Source organism: Geotrypetes seraphini, chromosome 14 (assembly GCF_902459505.1).
Source record: "Geotrypetes seraphini chromosome 14, aGeoSer1.1, whole genome shotgun sequence".
NCBI classification, from domain to species: Eukaryota; Metazoa; Chordata; class Amphibia; order Gymnophiona; family Dermophiidae; genus Geotrypetes; species Geotrypetes seraphini.
In genome coordinates this window covers 54233269-54258851 of record NC_047097.1, presented here as the reverse complement: position 1 = coordinate 54258851, position 25583 = coordinate 54233269, and the positions used below count along the sequence as shown (strand labels likewise).

Genomic DNA, 25583 nt, shown 5'->3' with positions numbered 1-25583 from the left:
AAATTCAGTTCTTGGTGATGGTAGATATACTGTTGACCTGATAATTATATTTCATGTAGACCTAAGATAATTTAAGAGGTGCTTTTTCAAAATGCAATCAATGTCCTGCTTAGGTGGCCAAAATCTGTTTAGTTAAGTTACGAATATTGGTTTCCACAAACTGGGAGGTCCTATACCAATTAAACCACAGTATGGATAGAGTATGTCTGGTGAGAAGAAATATGTGGGAGGTATTCCTTGCATATTTGTACAAACTTTACTGTGGAGTGAAATTTTCACCCCAATTAGCCTATCTAGTTAAAATCACTATAGTTGGTAGTGCACCCTCTTTCAAAAACAGTGAGCACTCTTTCTAGATGGTATCTCAGATTCATCATAAAGAAATACCACTACCAAAATTATATACAGTCAAACCTCGGTTTGCGAGTGTTTTGCAAGATGAGCGAAACACTCCAGCAAATTTTGACTCGCAAAATGAGTGTTGACTCGATAAACGAGCGCATAGGTGCGCGTCACTCCCCAAACCGAGCTGCCCAGCACTCCACCCCGGGAACCGGCTTCAAACCTTTACTTCACGGACACTGACAAACAGCACCCACTAACCTGACACCATCGCTTTGCCTAAGCCGCATTCAGCTCCGCCAGAAGGAAGTGGAATCACAAGGGGGTGGAGCTTGGCCGAGGGAATGCTGCAATGCTGGCGGGAGATAGTTGAAGGCAGGCTTCAAGGTGAACCACGGAGGGGAGTACAAATGCTGGATCTAGTTGGAGAGGGGAGGGGAGAAATGCCGAAACAGGGAGTGGGAGAAAGTGTTGGACCACAAGAAGACAGAGAGAAGAAGGGATAAGGGGGGGGGGGGGAAGGAACAAATCAGTTGAGTTTCCATTACTTCCTATGAGGAAATTTGTTTTTATATACGAGCACTTTGGATTACAAGCATGCTTCTGGACCGAATTATGCTCGCAAACCAAGGTACCACTGTACTGTCTTTTGGCCTTGCACCAGCACCTAGTCAATCTAGGCACCTAACTTAAATATTTTAAAAGCTTAATTGGCACCAATAACAAGCAAGTAGCAGTTCATAACTGTCGTAAATTAAAATTAATTGGGTGGTAGGCACCTACCAGGAAGTAAGGGGCGGATAAATGGTCTGTTTTGCATGTAGGTGCCTAAAGGTGGATTTAGGTACACCCTATTTATGCCTGGGTTTTCTTGGCCTAAATACCGGCACCTAAGTCTACTTTAGGCACTGCTAGGTGTGGTTCTATAAACAACACCTAACTGAAGATTGACAGGTGCTATGCGCTGCGTTCCTCGGCGCCTATGTCATATGCACCATTTATAAAATTGGGGCCAAAATGCCTTGCAATCATACTAGCAGGTCCAGGCAGACTAGGAGTGCACGTATTTCCTTATTTGGAGAATCGAAAGTGAATATCTTGAGAAGGGAGTTGGAGGATCACTACCCCCCAAGTCCCAGCTGAGCCTGGCCTACCAATTTGGAGCTCTGTTAGACATGACTCAGGCAAAAAGGTTTTTTTCCACAACAAACAATCACCAATGTAAGGTCCATGATGATAGAAATCCAGAAGAGTCAGCAGATGTCTGCATGGAACATGTTGAGACTTTTGGGTTGCATGGCCTTGACAGTACATGCAATCCTTCAACAAATCTCAAGATGAGACAAGCTCAGTGGATCTTAATGCATACAGTGGACTCAGACCACTCACAGATTGTAGGATATTATGTCTGTCATGGTTCAATCCAATATGGCAAAAGGCATTCCCTTCTGTGATGGTAGACCCATGTAGGTGGGCTCCATGTTCAGGGTGCTGCAGGTGAGAGTTCATCAGATTAATTTCTTGACATTGAGAACAGCATGAAATGCTCTAAGGCAGGAGTAGGTAATTCTGGTCCTCGAGAGCAATAGGCAGGTCAGGTTTTCAGGAGATCCACAATAAATATGCATAAGATAGATTTGCATCTCAAGGAGGCAGTGCATGCAAATCCATCTAATATATATTCATTGTGGATATCCTGAAAACCTCACCTGCCTGTGGCTCTTGAGGACCGGAATTGCCTATCCCTGCTCTAAAGATTTTCAGAAATTGGTTGGCTACAAAACTATATAAATAAATGAATGCTGATACAAATTGTCAATTAAAGGGTTGATGTATTGCATCAACAAATAGAGAGAATATGGATGTGTTGGAAAACTATCAGGATATGGAACTGGGTTATTTTTCAGAATGACTGTCAGAGCCACTTATCTGATGGGGAAGGATAGTTCCCTGGCAAACAACATTAGTCATGCCTTATGACCACATAAAAGGACCTTGGACAAGAATGTGGCTCAAATGATATTAAGAGTCGGGCATTCCTTTGTCTTCTGTACACTTATCTTCTGATACCCCTCACAGTGAGCATTCTCATGAAACTCAGGACTGGGAAACTGTGATTCTCATCGCCTGCCATTGGCTGGGACAAATATGGTTCCCTCATATAGAACTTGCTCCATCTAACTGGGAAATCATCTAGAAGAACATAAGAACATAAGCAGTGCCTCCGCCGGGTCAGACCATAGGTCCATCCTGCCCAGCAGTCCGCTCCCGCGGCGGCCCAAACAGGTCACGACCTGTCCAAATCACCAGAAGGGGCCCCCATGCCACCTTGGTTTCCTATTGAGTCCTATCTTCCCATCAAAGTCCTAGCCCTCCGGTCTTGCACATGCACGACCTGGTCGGGTTTCTATACTTATTTTCTGGTTAGCTTTCTCAGTATCCCACGATCCCTTTATCCCTCAGGAATCCGTCCAGTCTCTGTTTGAATCCTTGTACCGTACTCTACCCAATCACGTCCTCCGGTAGCGCATTCCAAGTGTCCACGACCCTTTGGGTGAAAAAAAACTCCATCTATCTGGGAAATCTCCTCATCATGGATTGCAGAAGCTGAAGGGATTGTGTTGCACCTCAACTCAAGTCCCTCATTCTTACAGTTTGGATGCTGAGAGGCTAATTGTAGCTTCTTTGAAGTTCCCTATCAGTGTGATAGGTGCTAATGGCTTCCAGGAGAGATTCCAATAAAAGATCTTATAGTTTTGAATAGAGGAAGTTTGCCATCTGGTGTGATGGAAGATCTTTAGATCCATTTTCCTGGCCCATACAAAAACTGCTTGTACCATCTTCTGCATTTGCTTTAGTCAAATTTGAACCAAATCTGATAGGTTACACCTTAATGCAGCTAGTCCTTATCACTAACATGTAGAAGGAAAAATCCTTTAATTTCCTTTAATTGTTTAGTTCATGTGGTGCTTGCTTCTATTTAAGCCTCCCATCAGGCATCTCACAGTGTCATAGGTCCTCAACATGCTATTAACCTAGCTCATGAATGTTCTCTTTGAGCTGGAACCTGACCTGCAAAGTGAGTGAGTTTCGGGCTCTTTTATTGTATCCACTTTATACTATAAGAATTGCCGCTGCTGGGTCAGATCAGTGGTCCATCGTGCCCAGCAGTCCGCTCACATTGGTGACAAGTAGTCTTTTTTTTTTTTTTTTTTTTTTTTTTGGGGGGGGGGGTCACATCCCTTCTGTGTAGAAAACAGCTATGGTGCATCCAGTACTAGAAAGGCTAAGATTAGATGCTTCTAATCCTAGCCCACTATCATTCTCTATCTCAGCTGTGTTTTCTTTCAAAACTAACTGAGGTGTTTTTTTAGCAACTGACCATCTTCACTGAACAAGTGAGTTTTTTTCACATCCAAAACATCTGGTTTTAGGAAGGGTTTTAGTACTAAGACTGGTTATATCATTGCTTAGTGAAATTCCCGCTGGTTTGGATGAGGGCCAGGTTGCCCTAACTGTTTCAATAGGTCTCGCTGCAACTTTTGATTTCTTGATCATTCACTACATTTATATCATTTATTAGAGATTGTAACATAAACACAGATTCTCAGTTGGGTCATTTTGTTCTTCCTGTGTGCTCATTTTTGTGAGTAGAGTGGGATTATTGCCTGTGGAGTATTGTACAGCTCTGTTCTTTTTCCTGTTCACTATTTTTATTAGTCCACTTGTCTTTCTAATGTAGGAATGTAAAGATATTAGTGTTTATTTTTATGCAGATAGCATTTTAGGAGTGTTTTATTTTTATTTTTTGTATTACTTCCTCATCATCACCTGATCTTATATACTGCTTGTCTGTCTAGAGCAGGGGTGTCAAACTCAATCACATAAGGGGCCGAAATCTAAAACATAGGTTAAGTCGTGGGCCAAATCTTTTATTAAGGTGCGTTAATCGATCTAGTACGCGTTAAATGCGTACCTTAATAAAAGGACCCCTTAGTCTTAGTACAAGGATAGGGTTACAACCTCTCCAACCCCATGCCGGCTCTGAGATGTAAACGAAATAAATAAAAAAGACTTTTCCTCTCTCTTTTAGGTTCTAGTTCATACTTGCTGTCTAACACCAGCTCTGGCAGGATACACATATCAAATCTGACATATTGTAATCACAAAATAGAAAATAAAATTTCTACCTTTTGTTGTCTGGTCATTATTCATGTTGGTGCCAGGTTCTGGTTGTCTTCTGATAACTCACTTGCCATGGTCTCCTGCCCATTTGTCATTTTCTTCTTTCTCCGTGCTAATCATCCATCTTTCATCTTTGTCCTCCCCTTCTGTTTCCTTTCCCTTCCCTCCCTGGAGGTCTGATATCTTTCCTTTTTTTCGTCTCCATCCCCGCAGCTGCAACGATGGACCCCGCTATCCCCAGATCCACCATCTCTCCTTTTCTTAACTACCATTTCATCCAGCATCTCTCCCTCCTTTCCCACCACCCCAGGGTCCACCATCTCTCTCCCTCTCCTCTCCTCTGATTTTAGACCCATTATTTCTTTTCCCCCTCCCCTCCTCAGTCTGGCATATGCACATCTCTTTGAACACCCATCTTCCTTCCCTCCCTCTGTCCGTGTACTTCTACACCAGAGCCCTCCCCCCTGAAGGCCTGCATGTTCCCCCACCCACCCCCGCACACACACAATTCCCCACCCCCGCACACACACAATTCTTTGTAGCATCCTCTGGCTTCCCCCCTGACCTTACGGTCTCACCTTCAGCTAATTAGGGCAGCCTACAGAGGATCACCGGTGCTGTAGCGATCCTAACAGGCTGCCGTCGGCCTCCACAGCACGTTCTCACCCCTTCTATGACATCAGGGGTGGGATCACAGCAGAGGGAACGTGCTGAGAAGGCTATGGCAGCCTGCTAGAATTGCTACAGCCAACCAGCAATCCTCTGCAGGCTACTTTAAAGGTGAGAATGGGAAGCCAGGATGGAAGGAGGGAAGTAACGGAGGGCCAAATTTGGCCTGAGTTTGACATACCTGTTGGAAGTGGAATAATAATTATAAAAAATAAAATTGTGGAACACGTAGACAAACATGATTTAATGAGACGGAGTCAGCATGGGTTCAGCCGAGGGAGATCTTGCCTCACAAATTTGCTTGACTTCTTTGAAGGTGTGAATGAACATATGGATAAAGGTGACCGGGTTGATATAGTGTATTCAGATTTTCAGAAAGCTTTTGTTAAAGTTCCTCACGAGAGGCTCCTGAGAAAATTAAAGTGTCATGGGATAGGTGGCAAAGTTCAGTTGTGGATTATGAATTGGTTATTGGATAGAAAACAGAGGGTAGGGTTAAATGGTCATTTTTCTCAATGGAGGAGAATAAACAGTGGAGTTCAGCAGGGATCTTTACTAGGACTGGTGCTATTTAACTTATTTATAAATGATCTGGAAATTGGAACGACGAGTGAGGTGATTAAATTTGCAGATGACACTAAACTGTTCAAAGTTGTTAAAACACATGCGGATTGTGAAAAATTGCAGGTAGTCATTAGGAAATTTGAAGACTGGGCATCCAAATGGTAGATGAAATTTAATGTGGACAAATGCAAAGTGATGCACATTGGGAAGAATAACTTGAATTACAGTTACCGGATGCTAGGGCCCACCTTAGGGATTAGCGCCCAAGAAAAGGTTCTGGGTATCATCGTAGACAATACAATGAAATCTTCCGCCCAATGTGCGGCGGCCAAAAAAGCAAGCAGGATGTTAAGAATTATTAAAAAAGGGATGGTTAAGACTAAGAATGTTATAATGCCCCTGTATCGCTCCATGGTGCGACCTCATCTGGAGTATTGCGTTCAATTCTGGTCTCCTTATCTCAAGAAAGATATAATGGCGCTAGAAAAGGTTCAAAGAAGAGCGACCAAGATGATAAAGGGGATGGAGTAGAACAGGTACAAATGGATCGATTTTTAACTCTGTCAAAAATGACAAAGACTAGGGGGACACTCGATGAAGTTACAGGGAAATACTTTTAAGACCACTAGGAGGAATTTTTTTTCACTCAGAGAATAGTTAAGCTCTGGAACGCGTTGCCAGAGGATGTGGTAAGAGCAGATAGTGTAGCTGGTTTTAAGCAAGGTTTGGACAAGTTCCTGGAGGAAAAGTCCATAGTATGTTATTGAGAGAGACATGGGGGAAGCCACTGCTTGCCCTGGATTGGTAGCATGGAATATTGTTACTCCTTAGGTTTTGGCCAGGTACTAGTAACCTGGATTGGCTACCATGATAACGGGCTACTGGGCTTGATGGACCATTGGTCTGACCCAGTAAGGCTATTCTTAAGTTCTTAATCTAAAGAACAAACACTGTGATTTTAAAAAGAATATTTGTGCATGTTAGACAAAGTCTTTTCATCACTGCTCACAAAAGCGTTCATGATGTGAAAAGATTATGATTACAGGCAGCACGGTGATTCAATGGCTATGCACATGTGTGAGCTCTGGCTTCCTGGTGTCTTGTTGGCTAAGATCAGATCTAAGGCTGTCATTTGTTTACTTAAGTATGTTTTGCTCTGATCCACCCTGTATAAATATTTGGCTTGGTGAAATATAAAATAACAAAAAAACCCCAAAAACAAAACAAACCCAGACAGAAGCATCAGCCAAGGATGGGAATATCTTTCTTCTTTGCTATGGGTGATTGAAACATAGAAACATGTTAGCAGATAAAGGCCAAATGATCCATCCAGTCTGCCCATCCACAGCATCCACTATCTCCTCTCCCTAAGAGATCCCACGTCCCTCCCTATGCTTTCTTGAATTCAGACACAGTCTTTGTCTCCACCACCTCTACCCGGAGACTATTCTACACATCTTCCACCCTTTCTGTAAAAAAAGTACAGTCAAACCTCGGTTTACGAGTGCCGCAGTTTGCGAGTGTTTTGCAAGACAAGCAAAATATTTGCAAAATCCGCACCTCGGAAACCGAGCTTGCCTCAATTTGCGAGCCCCCCCCCCTACGATCCAGCATCCCCTCCACTCGCATCATTCCCCCCCCCCCCCCCCGCTGCGATCCAGCATGCCCCACTCACCCACCCAAACACAGTCGCTTACCCCGCTCTGGCACCGGCACCAGCACCAACCAACAGGACATGCCGGTGCCGGTGCCCGAAGATCCTCCCTGTTGCTTGTGCTGGGCCTTGAGCATCTGCGCATGCTCAAGGCCTTCTAGTTCTTCTCTCTGAGATTCTCCGAGAACTCGCAGAGAATGAGAACTAGAAGGCCTTGAGCATGCGCAGATGCTCAAGGCTCAGCACAAGTAACAGGGAGGATCTCCGGGCACCGGCATGTCCTGTGCGTTGGTGCTGGTGCCGGTGCCAGGGCGGGGTAAGCGATTGTGTTTGAGTGGGGGAATGCCGGATCGCGGCGGGGGAGGGGTGCCTGATAGAGGGGGGATGTTGGATCGCGGGGGTGTGTGTAGCAGCACAGGTGGCCTCTGAGGTGGGGAGTAAAGTGGAGCAGTGCCGGTATCCTTGGGGGCTGGGGGGGAGGGTGAGGGGAGGTGGAACGAATTACGCTCGTAAACCAAGGTTCCACTGTATTTCCTCAGGTTCAGGAGTAATCTATTGCCTCTTAACTTCATCCTATGCCCTCTCATTCCGGAGCTTCCTTTAAAATGAGAGACCCTACCCTCATTTGCATTTACACCACATAGGTATTTAAACATCTCTATTTCCAATGAACGCTTAAATGTACTGGGACAGCCTGATGGTTAACTAATAACACTTGAAATTGCACCCTCTGCAAAACTGGGAACCAATGTAAACATTTCAAAACAGGTATTATATGAGCTGACTTTGCAATACCAGTAATCGCCCTTGCTGCAGCATTCAATAATATGTGCAACGCCTTACACCTCGTAGTAGAAATATCTACAATAATAAAATGCTAAGCGCGCATGCGCACTCTCATCGCGTGTTCCCTGAGATCTGATCTGTCGGGCTGTGGTGGTAGGAGTGCGCATGTGCGCCAGACAAGCCTCCCTGCTCTCCACCTCACGCAATACTGCCCTACCAGCCGAAGTTTCTTTTTAACTTAAAAGACGCTGCAGCGGCTCCTCTCACGAGCCGCTCCTGCATCGGAGAAGGCGGCGATCGTGAGAGGAGCCGCCGGAAAGTTAAACTGGTCGGGGCTCAGGCTGTTCAGTCCGTGCAGGCTCCTCTCTCGCGGTCTTGCCGATGGACAGGAGGGGAGCAGCTGGCTGGAAGAGAGAAGGGGACGAGCCGGGAGATGCAGCTGTAAGGAAAAGAGCACCAATGCCGTAGCCTCATTGAGGAGCTGGCAAGCCCAGGCAGGAAGGAAACTGCAGACTGAAGGGAGCAGAGGCAATCCTGAAAGCCTGCCTCAGTGAGTCGACGCTTCCTCACTCAGGAGCCTGCCTCTGTGAGTATTCTCCCCTTTGATGCCTGTCTCAGAAAAGTTCTTCTGGGACGTTTACTTAAGAACCTGCCTATGGGGAGTTTTAGTGAATAGCCAGTCAGTAAAAGTAGTAAGTGTTGGAGAGGCAAGAGAAGCTATACTGAGGGAAAAAATGCTGATGCACAGGGAAATGGAGGGAGAGGGAATGCTGCAGCTCCTGCACAGGGAAGTAGGGAAGGAGCTAGGAAGAAAGACACAGGGACAAGGAGAGAGACAGAAAGACAGACAGACAAAGGGGGCCAGGGAGGGAGAGAGACAGAAAGAAAGACAGCGGGAGGAAGAGAGACAGAAAGAAAAAGACAGGGGTAGGGAGAGAAACAGAAAGAAAAAGACAGGGGTAGGGAGAGAAACAGAAAGAAAGACAGACATATATTCTAGCACCAGCGGGAGGAAGGGAGACAGAAAGAAAAGAAGAAAGACACAGGGACAGGGAGAGACACAGAGAGACAGACAGAAAGAAAGACAGCGGGACAGAGAGAGACACAGAAATAAAGACAGACAGACATATATTCTAGTTAATGTAACGGGCTAAAATACTAGTCTAGGTATAATGCATTGCAATAATATAACTGGGTTATTATCGTCCCTTGAACAACAGAGTCAAAAGGTGTCAACATTGGTTTCAAGTGGTATAAAAGGTGCAGTTGTGTAAAACCTGCTTGAATAGTTCTTCACCCTTAGCATTTCATATATAAATGAGAATCTAAACTGACCCCTCACAGAATCATTTCTTGTTTAACTTTCAACTGTACATCCATCTCTTTCAAATAATTTAGCCACTTATCATCCACATCTCTTCCTGTGAAAAGATACCTCATAACTGTGAGCGTTCCTTTTGACACCCTACCAGCTGATGATCCCCTTGGGGACACAGTGAGCAAATCTGGAGGATTATGTTGTAATAACAATCTTCTGTCAAAAAAATGTAAATAAATAAAAAGAATCTGCATGATGACACTTAGGGCTCCTTTTACTAAGGTGCGCTAGCGTTTTTAGCGCACGCAGGAAATTACCACGCGCTACGCTTCTAAAACTATGTTGACGTTAAGGTCTAGCGTGCGTTAAAGCCCTAGCGCACCTTAGTAAAAGGAGCCTTTAGTGGTCAAACTCAGAAAAGGTGTGTTCTCTGGTCCCAATCTTGCCTAGAGCGAGGGGTAAGAAAGGGGCATTATAAAAGGGGAAAATCCTGGGTGGTGCGAATTAAAAAACCTATGGTACTATAGCTCAGTATAGGCTGTTTCTGAATTAATTTTGTAAGGTGAAACAGACCAGGAAGAAATCGCTGTGCCAAACTCCTCCTCCCCCCCCCAAAAAAAAAAAAGTAAAGAAAACACAAGTAGCTTGTAGAAATATCTTCTCCTTCTTTCAGCATAGCTGTGCAGGAACCTTGATAAACAGAAAATTGGGCAGAATTCTCCTGACAAGCGTAATAATGTGGATGCTGTAAATGTTATTGTATGTACATATAATTCCATCTCCCTATCAAAAGTTGGTTAATGGCTATCATATAAATATTAGACTATTAATTTCTTAGACTTTTCTTAAATGAGTATTATAAAGAGTAGACATCTTTGCCTGCTTTATCTAAATTCCTACTTGCTCCGGTTGAAATGTCAAGGACATTTTTCTCATCCTACCACAGACTACTTCTTGACGCTAAGTACACATACAGACCTCTTGCTGACTGAGGCAATTCTTCCCCGCAGGAGTATGTCTCCATTCATTTCCATTTATAGAGGCGATCAAGCAGGCGTAACGGGGGAGAGCAACTCATCAACACCTCTGCCAGCCATGCCAGGAGCTCTGTCAAGGCTAACTTATTTTTTTCTGTAAACTAATTATATGCAGATAATCTCCCGAGACTCAAACATCAATAAGCTGAAAGTGTTTTACGACTGTTGCACTTCTCTTTGTATTCCGAAGGTTCTTCATCCCTAGGTTTCCATAGTAGTCGTGTGTGGGGGTGGGGTATTGGGAAACTGGAGAAGGGAGGAGCAGGATGGAAGTGCTTTAGAATGAGTAATTCAGCCTTGGAAATCATAGTGAAGAATTAAAAATGAAAGGAAAATCTGTTATTGTCTGCAAAACCATTACCGTATTTTCACGTAGATAACGCGCACCCGTGTAAAACGCGCACACGGGTATAGCACGTGGGAAACACAAATTTATGTAAAGAAATTTTTATATACCGCGCTCACGGGTATACCACGCATGCCTCCCCGACTCTTCTCTGGCTGCCTCGACTCTCCTTTCACCCGCCCCGACTTTCTGTTCACTGCCCCGACTCTCCTCTGGCTGCCCTGACTCTCCGTTCGCTGCCCCGACTCTCCGTTCGCTGCCCCGACTCTCCTCTGGCTGCCCCGACTCTCCTTTGGCTGCCCCGACTCTCCTTTCACCCGCCCCGACTTTCCGTTCGCTGCCCCGACTCTCCGTTCGCTGCCCCGACTCTCCTCTGGCTGCCCCCCTTGAAATCCTGTCCCCCCTTGAAGGTCTGCCTGTCCCCCCTTGAAGTCCTGTCCCCATCCTGAAAGCCTGATGCCCCCCCCCAACGCCCGATTCATCATCCGGAAGGACCGCTCGCACCCCCACCCCGATGGACCGCTCGCACTCCCACCCGAAGAACCGCTCGCACCCCCACAGCCTCCCCCCCTCCACCATGGAGAAGCTGTCTACCTTGTTTCCGGATGCCAGTGAGCCCAGCTGCTTCCTCTGCCAGCAGTCCCACCCCTTCTCTGAGCCCTGCGCTACGCTGCTTCCTCTTCCGGCGGTCCCCCCCTTTCTCTGACGTCAGAGAAAGGGCGGGACTGCCGGAAGAGGAAGCAGCGCAGCAGGGCTCAGAGAAGGGGCAGGACCGCCGGCAGAGGAAGCAGCTGGGCTCACTGGCATCCGGAAACAAGGTAGACAGCTTCTCCATGGGGGAGGGAGGGAGGCTGTGGGGGTGCGAGCGGTTCTTCGGGTGGGAGTGCGAGCGGTCCATCGGGGTGGGAGTGCGAGCGGTGGGGGTGCGAGCGGTCCTTCCGGATGATGAATCGGGCGTCGGGCGGGGTGGGAACTATGTAAAAAAAATTTTATATAGCGCGCTCACGCGTATAACGCGCAAGGTTATGCACGGTTTGTAAAATCGTGTATAGCGTGCGCGTTATATGCGTGAAAATACGGTACATGTTTAAGAATGAAAATAAAATAAGTTACCTGATTTCTATGCTGAAAGAATGTGTTAATAATAAATTTAATTATAGCACTTTTATTTAATAGTCCAACCTAAATGGGAGCCCTTATCAAGAACTTTAATTGGTGGAACAATCACTTTTTGATGTGGTCGAGTGGAGTAGCGCTGAGCTTACCTAAGGGATGATTGACCTTGAGAAAATTTGAAACATGTTGGCTAGGTTATCCCATTAAGGAAGACCACATTTGAGATAAGTTAGATTATTAACCAAAGCTAAACTATTTATTTATACATATTAAATTGAATTATTATGAAATTATTATGATCCAGTGAGGATTTAACACTTAAAGCCTAGGACTAGGAATTATAGGAGTCCGAGGTGGTTGTTTCTAAGGATCAATTAAACTGCTCATGAACTTATCTATATGAGAGCCACAGATGAATAAAAAGTGATTGTTCCACCAATGAAAGTTCTTGGAAAGAATGCGTGTAGCAAGAAATGTTGGGCAAGCTGTATTTCACCAGATTGAAAGAAGACTTTGACAAGGATCTTATGCAAAAGATTTACTAGAGTCCAGAAATTGACTCTAGGGACAAATATTGCACATTTTGGAAGGGGATGGGATTTTAGATTTAACTCACTCTTTTTCAGTTGTAGCTCAAGTCCCTGAAGGACTTATAATATACATTTGTATCTGAGGCAATGGTCAAGATCACAAGGAGCCACAGTGGGATTTGAAGTATGCTTCTCTGGGGTGTCGGGTCAAAAGCGCGCCGGGACAAAGGCGCGCCCAGACAATTGAGCGCAGCGCGCGCCGCCGCGCCGCTCTAAATTACTGTTTTTAGTGCTCCGATGGGGGTGTGTGGGGGGAACCCCCCCACTTTACTTAATAAACATCGCGCCGCATTGTGGGGGCGGTGTGGGGGGTTGTAACCCCCCCCCCATTTTACTGAAAACTTCACTTTTTCCCTGTTTTTAGGGAAAAAGTTCAGTTTACAGTAAAATGTGGAGGGTTACAACCCCCCCAAACCCCCCATAACGCCGTCACAATGTCTATTAAGTAAACTGGGGGGTTCCCCAACAAAACCCCCCGTCGGAGCCCCTAAAAACTGTAATTTAGAGCGGCGCGGTGGCGCGCGCTGCGCTCAATTGTCGGCGCGCGCTTTTGTCTTTCGCGCCGTTGTCTATGAACCCTTCTCTGGTTCTCCGTCCACTACTTTAACCATGAGGCTGCTCCTGTATTCCAAGAATGTTCACTGTCAACAGCATGCACTATTGGCCTGTTTCTATAAATGGTACCTAATATGTACAGTAGATGCCAGGAAATGCGATGCTTAAGCATGATTCTACAAGATGATCTGCTGGTACCTCCCAGTGTTTGGGATTTTCCACTGTTGGGGACAGGATGCTGGGCCTGAGGGATCTTTGGTCTTACAGTTTGTTTGTAAAGGGCTTTGCCTTTGCATCGGTACTCACAGAAGTTCTATGTATTCCCTTAGACAAGCATGAAAACATGGCAGAATTGAATGCACTTACACTTCTCCCTCCGTATTCACGGTTTCGATTATTCACGTTTTTTAGCTTGCTGGCTCCTCCCTCCCAAATTACATCAGCTTGCATAGAGAAATCGCCGATTCCAAGCGTTTATAGAGAAAAATCACCGATTCCCGGCACTTTCTTCACCGTGTTTTGCCTCTCCTTCAGGAACATGCCAGTTCTCCCACCATGTTGTTCACAATTTCACCATATTCACGATGGTTTTTGATAGAAAACAGCAAATAACATATGAAAAAGTTATTAACGGTTTTTCTGTATTCGTGGTTCTGTTAATCCCCTATCACAGTGAATACGGAGGGAGAAGTGTAGATGGTGGAGTTACGCTTTGCAAGAGGAAGTAGGAAAGACAAAATGTGTCCATGGACAGTTCAGAAGGTGGCAAATGAGACAGGTATTTTAGTTCAAGAAACACCACAATCTATTTACTCTTAGTACAGATGTAATGCAAGGGGATCATATCACTAATGTGTTGAGTAATATACAAGTATGTGTGGAAACTATGATTTTAAGCTCATATTTGACACTATCTTTTTATGGAGAGTATGAGGTAAGCTACTGAGATCAACTATTGGTTAAATCAAGCATAAATGCAGATAAAGAGATAAAAGGACAAGTGAGTTGGAGGGAAGGAAAGAGCCTGGGTTTGGAAAGGACAGGAAAGCTGACAAATAGCAAAGCTAAGACGAGAGTGTGAAAGAAAGTTGCAGGGAAAGAGAATCTGAAAGGAATAAAATGTTAAATCAAAGAATGAAAACTCTGGTAACCTTCCAGCCCTGTTTCTTCATGAACAGTAAAGGGAAAGAAGGCAACTGTTTAGCTCAACAAAACTTGAATTTTCTCTCCTTTGTAGAGGAAGCAAGCCGTACCCTTAACAAATCAAAACTGTGTAATCCTCAAACCTAATGCCTCCGTAATTAAAGACAGTGCCTTCGTGAAATTGTGCAGCTAATTGCAAACGCACAAGGACATTTTGCTTTCATTGGCAACAGCCCGGCGGCGGCGGCAACAGCCCTCTAGAACCTTCTTGGCTAAGCACAATGGGAGAGGGCAGAAGGTGGCAAGAGCAAGGTTAAACATACCATTAAATTGGTACTTTACACTCAAATAAGCATCCCCACCCTGAAATTTTCAACAGAGGATAGGGGTGGGGGAGGGGGTGCGATTCTGGCTGCTTTCAGTTTTCTTTAGAGCTTATTATAAGCTTTCCTTGATCAGTGGAAGCTGCCTAATTTAGAGTGCACTTGCATTTAATGACCAATCGAAGAACAAATTCAAATTACTCTAGGAGCGAAAGGACACATTAAGGCATCTACCTTGCATATCCCTTTTCTTCTTCCCCAATATTCGACATGCCTTTCCAATCTAATGCAGAAAGAAGGTTTCATTCTCTTAGAACATATATCGCCTTTTTGCGCTGTCAACATTGAAAAGACCTAAAAGTAAAATTAGTGAATAACCTCCAGAAAGCCTGGCAAAGCTCCCTGTGAGACACTAGTTTTCTACACCTACCTTCTCACCTTTCTCTGGGTACAGATGGCTGAGTGCGAGACTTCAATTTTCAGGCAGTTTGCCTAATTCTTGATCAGTGACAAGAATATGCCTGCAGGAAAGAAATGGGCTCTAAAAAAATACTATGTGCTTATTACTGTCTGTGGAGCTGGCATTTAAAAACACAAATGCTGAGATGAGGAGGAGAAGGTCACATTTAATATGTATGTATTTATTTTATTTTGCACAACATAAACCATATGGGATGGAAGATAATGCGTTGCATAATTGGGTCTTTCCATGACATGCTGCTAGATATTCCCTGTTCCCTTATCTTCAGTATGTGCATTTACTGCTTGCTTTTTACTTTTGGAGTTGTATGCTGTTTGCTGAGCATGTGTCATATGAGTGAACAGAATGAGGATGGATTCTTAACCTGCATGTCACTGGCTATCTTATTATGAGGAGCTACTGAGACAGCCGTTTCAGATTTTGGTCAACAACATGTTATTTTAATCAGGTTTTCTATTCCGCCTTTACCTATTCAGTTGAAGGTCGGATTACGTTACAAGAGGTTGGGTCAGTTACCCAGGAAGTTACAATGGACAGTTTGACATGGATATTCAATAGGGTTGCTAGTACAGGTAGATCAGTACAACTATTAATACAGTTAGGTCGTAGTTACAAATACATAGTTATATGTACAAGTCATCGTTGGTTTGTCATTATGTCTCAGGGATTGCATTAGGCAGTTTTGAAATGGACTTTTACAATTATCATTTCAGTTACTTCAGGGTTGGCTCCCTGTCTTGGTATAAAAATGCTTTTATTTATTTAATTTAATTTTAATTAATTAATTAATTTAAAAGCTTTCTGAACTTGAGATGGTCACAGAATCATAGTGTAAGTGGTTCCAGCATTTTGCTAATTGATATTGGATGGATAAGGTGATTTGCCTGGTAGACTTTATATTGTTGCATGCTGGGATTTTAAGTGAAAAAGATTTCTGGTAGAATACCTTTGGAGGCACCCTGGAGTAGGATGGCCAACTCTGTTAGGTAGTTGGGGGCATTCCCTCTCAGAATCTTAAAGCAGTGATGCCTAATTTAAACTTGATCCTTGCAGTTATGGACAGCCAATATAGTTCATATAGAAGGGTTGTAGGTGTTCCAATTTCCATAATCCAAATATGAGTCTTACTGCTGCATTTTGAGCTAGCTGTAGACATGATAGCAGCATTTTAGAGCAAAGAACTAGTGTTATATTACAATAGTCTAGTTGGGATAGGATTAGAAATTGCATTACAATTCGGAAGGCCTCTGTTTCAAGGTATTTAATGATGGATCTTAGCTTTCTCATCACAAGGAAAGATTGTTTTATTATTGATTATATGTGGCGGTGGTTATCAATTTCTACTCCTAAGATTTGGAATTGTAGTTCTAATACAAAGTCTGTGTTGTCTACTGTAATCCTTGGAGTATAGCGTGGGTTAGTCGAGGGTTCTAGACAAAGGAATTTGGTTTTGCTCTTATTTAGTTTGAGGCAGTGAGTTGAGGTCCAGTTTTCTATGATTTGGACACATTTTTTGATGGTGTTGATTAATGCATCCGTTACAGGCAGTATGATTGTTATGTTGAGCTTTCCTTAGAAGTTCGCCAAAGAATATCAGTAGAACTACTGTGAGACCCTTATAGAAATCCTAGTGTGCATTAAGTTATATATTTTTATAAATACCTAAAAGATACAAGGGAACTCCAAACAACTGAAAATACAATAGTACAGAGACTTTGTTGGTGTTCATGCTTGATGAATTGAGAGTGGGTTTGGATGAGGGAAAACAATTTTTGGTGGCATTTCTGGATATTTCAGCAGCGTTCAATACTGTGGACCATGCGATTTTGTTAAATAGACTGATGGGTTGTGGGATTTGTGGGTTAATTGTAGCCTGCTTTGAGTCGTTTCTGCAAGGGAGACAGCAGGAAGTTCTGATGGCAGGACAATTGTTGAGTCGTAGGGAGGTTAAGATAGGGGTCCCCCAGGGATCAGCCCTATCTGTGGCTCTATTCAATTTGTATCTTGTAAACTGCTATCAGACCTCGGTGTATCCTACAATTTTTTTCCCCCTTTGATGGGGATTTCGATGAGGCATCGTCTCGCTTACAGTCTGTAGTGGGAGAGATAAAACACTGGATGGACTGTAATAGGTTGAAGTTAAGCATTCAGAAGATGCAGGATAGTCCTCCTGGAAAACTAGTGTCCTCCAACCCAAATGATACTGGTTTGAGGCTAGCCCATGCATGTTGGAATTTATGCCTTATACCTGAATATGACTCCTGGACTCTGTACCTCCTTGGGAAGAATACTATACTCCTTTATTGATCTACATGATAGAGTACTTGAGACCATCCTAGAGGGGGCTCACTTTTTCCCCTTACAGTTCAGCTTTATTTAATATATCACAAATAATAAAAATATCTAAGCGGTTTGCATAATAGAAATTTGAGAACGGTAGATAAATTATTGGATAAAAACAATAGGTAGAACTAGGTTACATTGGGGTAAAATAAATTCCAAGAGGGTAGTAATTATTAAAATTAAATTTGAATTGAGGTGGAAACAATAGGTAGGGAGGGCACGTGGTAAAAGAGATAAATTAGATATAAGTGTGATGGAAGTAGACTGGAACAGATGGAAATATTTTAGTGAAGAAGGACCTTAAATCTCAGAAATTATAGTTCAGTATATAGATGTTTAGGGATATCATTCCAAAGTGTGAGTGAGACAACCAAGAATAAAGTGTATTTCTTCTGAGCATACTTGAAGAATGAAGCTACTTTAAGAAGCTATTGTTGGAAAAAGTGTGGAGTACGGGGTGGTAAATAAGATATAAGGTATATAAACCAAAAGGATGGGGAACCAGTATGGAAAACCTGAAATGTAGTAACAAGTAGCTTGAAAAGGATCCAATATTAAAATGGTTTGCCAATGTTCAGCTTGAAGAGGAGTGACCTTATCAAATTCTATCGCTCCATGTATGAGGGGTATTCAATAACTTATCTACCTTAATAGGAAAGAAAAGAGTTTTCCAAAAATTGTTTTGTTTTATATTTTCAGTATAGCCCTCTGAAAGCTCCATACACTTCATCCACCTTTCCTTCAATGACTTTAACCCCTTTGAAAATAATTCTTCTGTTTAACCTTGAAACCAGGATGTCACAGCTTGTTTGATTTCTTCATCCCTTGAAAACCGCTGTTCACAGAGAAATTTCTTTGAAATTCAGAACAGGAAATAATTTAAGGGAGCCAGGACAGGACTTCGTGTTGTATTACCCAATGAGGACAACTAAGAGTAGCAATTTATTTGCGTATCCAAAAATCATTGGCTGTAGATACAAGACCTATTTGGACAGGACTTTCGCATTTCAAGCAAGTAAGCAGCAGTCCTGGTTGGGCAATTGCATTAGTGGAGCTATGCTGTCTTATGGTGTATTTTGAAAACAAATTAAGTCAGCATTGTTTGATAAATTTATTTCTTAAAATGTGGATATTGTAGTCACGATAATCTGATATTGAGTATATTTAAGAAAATTGTTGTATTTTAACTATTTGTAATTCGCTGATTGTCCAGTCTTCTTCATTGGAAACTGCCAAGAAGACATTTGATTATGGCGGTATAGAAGAATAAAGTTATATTATGTTATGTTATGTAGGATAGATGGTTCTGCTGCTGAAATCCATATTCTTGGATGGCAGCCTGTGATTGTCGTGACACGTGCACTGACACATTTTCATGAAGAAGCAGCACGCTGCTGCTAGTTTTTCTAATCCTTTCTCCTTGATTGACTCCCGCAAAGCGATCATTGTATTGGTGTAACTCTCCCCAGTTATGGTTGTCTTGTGTGGCATGAACTCCAGAAGAGTCCTTCATCATCCCAGAAGACAGTCGGCATGACTTTGCTTGCAGTGTTTTCTGGTTTTAACTTTTTTTGGGGTGGAGGATGACTTGTGCTTCCACTGCATTGACTGATAGACTCAAGTCTTATCTCCAGTTACCGAACGATGAAAAAAAATTCACTTGGTCTTCATGGGCATCTCCATGTTCTCCTGACAGCACTGAAGCCTCGTAGCCTTCTGACATTGTGTCAGCATTCTTTGAACCCATCTTGCACTAACCTTGGACATGCCCAACTTTTCTTGAGTTATTTTCCAAACTGTATCTGCCGATATGCCCATTTCTTCAGCTACTCAGGAAGCCTTAATTCGTCTATCTAAGAAAATTAAATCCTAGGTTTTCTTGCACATTTCTGTGGAAGTTGCTTCCACAAGCCATCCAGTGTGAGGGTCATCTTCAATGGACTCTCTACCCCACTTAACTGCTTGCTCCAAAATTTTATTTTGTAGGGTGATGGGGCAGACTCGCCATAAACTGCACTGGCATAAACTCCATTGGCCACGTGAACAACTCCACCAAGCACTTCAGATGTGAAAAATTGGTTAGCGCACTTGCTTTTAGGACTAATCAATTTATTTTCTGTTTCAGCAGGCATCTTGAATCAAAGCATTTTCTTTGGGCAATATCAAGGGGGGGTAAAAGGTAATTTTTAAATAGAAAACTGAGCACACTAGTCGCAGGAATCACAGCTTAGCCTCCTGTTTTTCCAAAGTGAATCTTAAACTCAAAGAGAGATTATGGACTCCTTTTACAAAGGTGCGTTAGGGCCTTAATGTGCGGAATAGCGCGCGCACTAGCTGCTACCGCCTCCTCTTGAGCAGGCGGTAGTTTTTCGGGTGTGTGCGCTAAAAACGCTAGCGCACCTTTGGAAAAAGAGCCCAATGTCTGGAAATCCCTCTCAATTTCCTTACGTTTATTTGTTAGTGTCTCTGTCACTCTTTGTTTCTTTTTTGAAGGAAATTGATATAATTGATACTGGAGTGTGAACTGAACTGTGGTGCTTGCTCTCAAGATTTTGTGGTTCTGCTGGAAGCTGTCGCATTTTTAGTGAAGTGCACAATGGCATCAAGGAGGCTCTGAATGAGCTCATTTGGACTCTGAGAGTGTTGCAGGAGACCATTCTGGTTCCCAATAGACCTCATTATTGGATTTTTGATTTTTCATGCTGCTTAGAAAGGCATGAAAATAATGCTAATTTTATCCTTTATTCCTTGATACCTGAAAGGCCTAAAGTTAGTTGAAATTCTTGCTTCTGTCTGCAGTCCTTACAGAGTCTATCAATAAAGTATAGTGAATCAGAGGCGAGTGTAGTATTTAGAAAAGAGGGTGGCGAGAATTCATATTTTAGATATGATATAGAGATATCTCCCAGTTCTTTATAAAGCTTCTTAATGTATTTGTACAGGATTATTCTTGGTCCATTTTCTATGAGAGAGTTCCTGGGAAAGGAAATATACATATTGGACATTCTTGGGTGAACAATTTAGAATGGTTTTGCTAATTACATTTCTAACTAATCAGCTGATTTGAGAGATTTCCCCAGATTCTTCCTAGTTTATTCGTAATTTCTATTTATTCCCACTGAACATGAAAAGTTCAGAAGGATACCTTATTTATAAAGGACTATTCACACCTTTTAGGCAGGGTTCACTAGATATCATTTTGAAAACTTAGACTTTTTCAAGGTGCTTGCTTTCCGTATTTCATTGCCATTAACCCTAATTAGTAGATACTTTGAGATAAATATTACATTTAATTTGGTAAATTGGATTTCATAATGGAATAACTTGCTGAATATCAGTGGTGTGCTAAACCAAATGGCTATTCTCTAAATATGCACATATCTAACACAGCGCATATTTTACATATGGGTACATACAAGTGAGGAGTGGGGCAGAGCATGGTTGGGATGCATACTTATGGATTTTTAAGCATCTAGGTGCAGACATTTACACTAGCTTTTTCTCTACTACTACTTATAACTTATATAAAGGCATACACAGCAATGTACATTTTGACATTTATAGACAGTCCCTGCTTGGAAGAGTTTACAATCTAACTTGGATAGACAGACATGACATATAGGGTTGGGGATGCAGAACCCAAGGTGAGAGGAGTTAGGAGCTGAAAGCACGCTCAAAGAGGTGGGCTTTTAACTGGGCCTTGAATACTTCCAGAGACTGAGCCCGCCATAGGACTCGGGCAGCTTATTCCAAGCAAATGATGCAGCAAGGTAGAAGAGAAGGAGTCTGGAGTTGATAGAGGAAGAGAAGGGTACAGATAGGAGGGACTTACCAGCTGAGCGGAGCTCATGGGGGGGGGGGGTGAACATAGGGGAGATAAGTGAAGAGAGATAGTGAGGGGCAGCTGAGTGAGTGCGTTTGTAAGAGGAGTTTGAATTGTATAATGGAAGTCAATGAAGTGACTTTAGGAGAGGGTTTTCCTGGAATATGAGTCCTGCAGCCGAATTCTGGATGGATTCGAGGGGAGTATTATCTGTGGTATGTGTTTGTGTCTTACCATAAATGCACATATATACCTGACTGTTTCTAGTATGCTATAAAAGAACTTAGGTGCCCATTTTCCTTTATAAAATAGGTGCAAATATATAGGCACACTGTTACAGAATTGACCCTATTAATATAGCCAGCTGGCCAGCCATTTTTAAGGCCTAGGAATTTTGTAAAGTTGCCGATGAAAAAGCATGAGTGAGGAGCAGGGATTTTGGCCCAGGAGTGCTAGTTCTTCAATCATATGAGAGTTTGGACTCCAGTTTAAGAAAATTGCCTATGCCACTGTTCTTCAGTCACTTTGTTCCATAAATCTAAATGCAATCGACCATAGAAATATCAAGTTTGCATACTGCAACAATGATATTTTTATCTTTTTTTTCTTAAAAAAGGAAAACTTAACATGGGAATTCTGTCAACATATCTATTCTTCAGAAAATTAAAAATAGCAAGGAATGAAGAAAATATGACATTTAATTTGATTTTTTGATCTTTATTCATGTTCAAAAGCCAACAGTAAGTGCAACAGATAAGCAAACAAATAATACAATAATCAGCACTCAATACAATCAAATGATACAATAAATATATATCACCCCCCGCATACCCTCCCACCCACCCTTCCTGGACAGATTTAAATTCTTTATTCATTTTATATTTGCATCAAGTGTACAGAAAGAATAACAGATTTACTTAATACATCGCTTGAGATATCACAAAATTTCTCCAAATAAAATTTATCCCCTTCCCACCCACCCTTCTATCAATAATTATATACAATATAATAAAATCATTCATTCTCTTCATAATTAATAATAAAAAATCAAGATCCCGCCCCCCACCCCAATCTTATAATTATATACATTCAGGGAAAAATAATAACTAGTCATTACAATAATTTATTAATGGCCCCCACACATCCTTAAACATATTAAAATATCCTTTTTGAACCGCTAACGTTCTTTCCATTTTATATATGTGACATACTGAACTCCACCAAAAACTATAATTCAGTCTTTTCCAATCTTTCCAATTACAGTGGTACCTCGGTTTACGAGTGCACCGGTTTGCGAGTGTTTTGCAAGACGAGCAAAACATTCGCAAATTTGGTGCCTCGTAAACCGAGCTTGCCTCAATGTACGGGAACCCCCCCGCCGCCACCTGAGATCCCCCAACCCACCCGAACCCTCTTCTTACTTCCAGTGTAGCCTCCGCATCGGCACCAGCATGTTCTGTGCCCGAAAATCTGCTTCCTGTGCCGGGCCTTGAGCATGCGTGCATGCTCAAGGCCCGGCACAGGAAGCAGATTTTTGGGTACAGGACATGCTGATGCCGGCGATGCCGATGCGGAGAGAAGCAAGAAGAGGGTTCGGGTGAGTTGGGGGATCTCAGGTGGTGGCGGGGGGGTGCATGATGGCGGTGGGGGGGGGTGCCCGTTCGCGGGGGGGGGGGGCTTCGGGGGGAGCAATGCCGATTCTCGTGGGGGGGGGGAAGGTTTGGGGTGGGAACATATCAAAGCAAGTTTCCCTTACTTCCTATGGGGAAACTTGCTTTGATATACGAGCATTTTGGATTACGAGCATGCTCCTGGAACGGATTATGCTCGTAATCCAAGGTACCACTGTATATGTTATTTGTTGAATGGCAACTCCTGTCAGAATCAGTAAAAGTTTATTATTTTTAGAAGATATTTGGCTCTTAGATCTCATAGACATGCCAAACAAAACTGTGTCTTCAGTCACTGTGTTCCATAAATCTAAATGCAATCGACCATAGAAATATCAAGTTTACATACTGCAACAATGATATTTTTATCTTTTTTTTCTTAAAAAAGGAAAACTTAACATGTTGGGAATTCTGTTAACATATCTATTCTTCAGAAAATTAAAAAATAGCAAGGAATGAAGAAGATATGACATTTAAAAGCGCAGTAATGGTGGAGGAACAAAGCTTAGCAAGGCAGCTCAGCTGAAATACTACAAAACATTTCTGAGTGATTTTTTTGTTTTGTTTCCTCATTGACCCTGAAGTAAGATGTGTGGTGCGATCGATAGCCAAAACCTACACTGCATTTCTTTTTGCAGTGTGCTGAATGCAAAAGACCATTTTCATCAATAATGGATGTTGCTGTGAGCGTTTAACCTGCAAGGTCAGACAAAGCCAAAAGAGACTGGATGGGAGGGGGGTAGTGGAAAGGAAAGCAAAAGGCTGCCAAGCCAAATGCTGGGCTCTGCCATATGACCAATTAGCAACTACCATACTAATATCTACACTTAAGGGAAGAAAATGTGGCCTCCTAGCAATGGATCCTCATTATGGGTCTTCTTTGTGAACCAGTTCTCTATTGAACTAGCGGCATATAAGCTAGCAGCACAGAGAATAAAAGGAAAAAGTAGGGGATGGGGGAAGGGCTACCTAATAGCTTAAAAGAAGAAAAAAAAACAAACCTCATTAATTTTTCAACTACTGCTTAGCTTTGAGGAGAAGAGAACGGTTTTGACAACAGAATTGGAAACTGTTCCCTATTGGCATGGAACTGTGCCAGGGATGGAGGGAGAATGAGAGGCTTTGAGCAACTGGGCGGATTTCAAGGACATTCTCTCATCTTGTCCCACTTGCCTGGAGCTACCATCTGGTCTTCTGGTAAAGCGAACATAGGCCAAAGTTTTCAATGGGAACGATTTGATAATGTGTTGTTGTTTCTGAATTTTAAGATTTTGAATTTATGTCCCGTTTACATAGTCTGTACATCAGTGTACTTCCTGTACAGGCAGTGGCTTAGTAATGGGGAGAGCGAGGGAGTCCGGTCTGCCCCGGGTGCCATGTTGGTGGTGGCACCGGCACCCCTTCCTCCTCTCCGCCCCCCTCCCGCCTCTTCCCGTACCTCCCATCCACGCACGTGCCCCCTTTCCCCCATATCTCTAGTTGAAATTGTTGTTCGCGGCGGTCAACAACGTGCTCTTCGCGACCCCGTCAGGCTCTCCTGCTGATTTCGCATCCAGGGACCGCGCGTAGGAAGTGATATCAGATGGAGATTCGACGAGGTTGTGAGGAGCATGTTCACCGCCGAGAACAACAATTTCAACTAGAGATAAGGGAGAAGGGAAGTGGGGGCGCTCGCGGAAAGTGGGATCAGGGAAGGAGAGGGAGGTGGGGGGGGCACCGCTCACTTTCATTACACCACTGTGTACAGGACATGATAAATGTTGCCCTCCAAAGAGTTTGGATGTATACAGGCAAAAATAATTTAATGAGATTTCATTTTTATCTGAAATTTTCTAGATTTTTAGACACTTTTTTTCAGTTCATCTCATAACATTCATGTGAAGATAACAGGGCTACAGGGCTTCAAAGAAGGTTTGGATAGGTACCTGGAAGACAAAGGGATTGAGGGGTACAGATAGGAGTTGAGGTAGGTTATAGGGATAGGATTAGAGGATTAGAGGCAGTTACAAAATTAGTCAGGGAAACTGTTCAGGCAATTAGGCCTGAGGGGCCACCGCGGGAGCGGACCGCTGGACAAGATGGACCTCTGGTCTGCCTCAGCGGAGGCAACTTCTTATGTTCTTATGTTAAATGTGCACTACGGTGTTTAAATGCACATAAAGCAACTGAATGTGTTATTTCCTAGAATAGTGAGCATTAACTCAATTTAGCTGCAGTGTGTTTTTAAAGAAACAGTAATGAATGCGCATCCCAACAAAAGAGTGGATCAAATTGACATGCCTAGATTTGTAGGTTTTAATTTTCTCTAATAAAAGCAGGACTAATAGTCTGTGCATGCAGTGAAGTACAACCAGGGTTGAATCAGACTGTCCTGCTTAAACAAAACCAACTGTATAAGACAGATTACAAAATTAGGTCATCTTTTATACCTTTTTAAAAACAATTTGTTCCGTAATACTTGTCAACCACCTGCTGTTAGTTCCTTTTTAATGAGAAAATACAAAGTTGGAAGCAGGAGACTCAGCCTTCCTACTGGGAACGTGTCTCCAGGTTCCACTCTTTGTGTTTTATGGAACTACCCAGGTGTAGGAAGAACAATTCTTAACTGTTTGGGAAGCATATATTTTGATTTTATTTA

General features: G+C 42.9%; 1 protein-coding gene and 1 long non-coding RNA gene across 7 annotated transcripts in view; one reads left to right on the top strand and one right to left on the bottom strand.

The window, feature by feature from the left end:
* The window catches only part of LOC117348068, a 29226-nt gene extending 18487 nt beyond the window's left edge, over positions 1 to 10739 (bottom strand). The window contains exons 1-2 of the long non-coding RNA XR_004536906.1: positions 10497 to 10739; positions 604 to 761 (exon numbers count right to left, since the gene is read on the bottom strand). This is a non-coding gene — a long non-coding RNA (uncharacterized LOC117348068). The remainder of the gene's footprint in view (positions 1 to 603; positions 762 to 10496) is intronic.
* CCDC33 (coiled-coil domain containing 33) overlaps positions 1 to 25583 on the top strand; it is a 293168-nt gene that overhangs the window by 82880 nt on the left and 184705 nt on the right. The gene's annotated exons all lie outside the window — the stretch shown is intronic.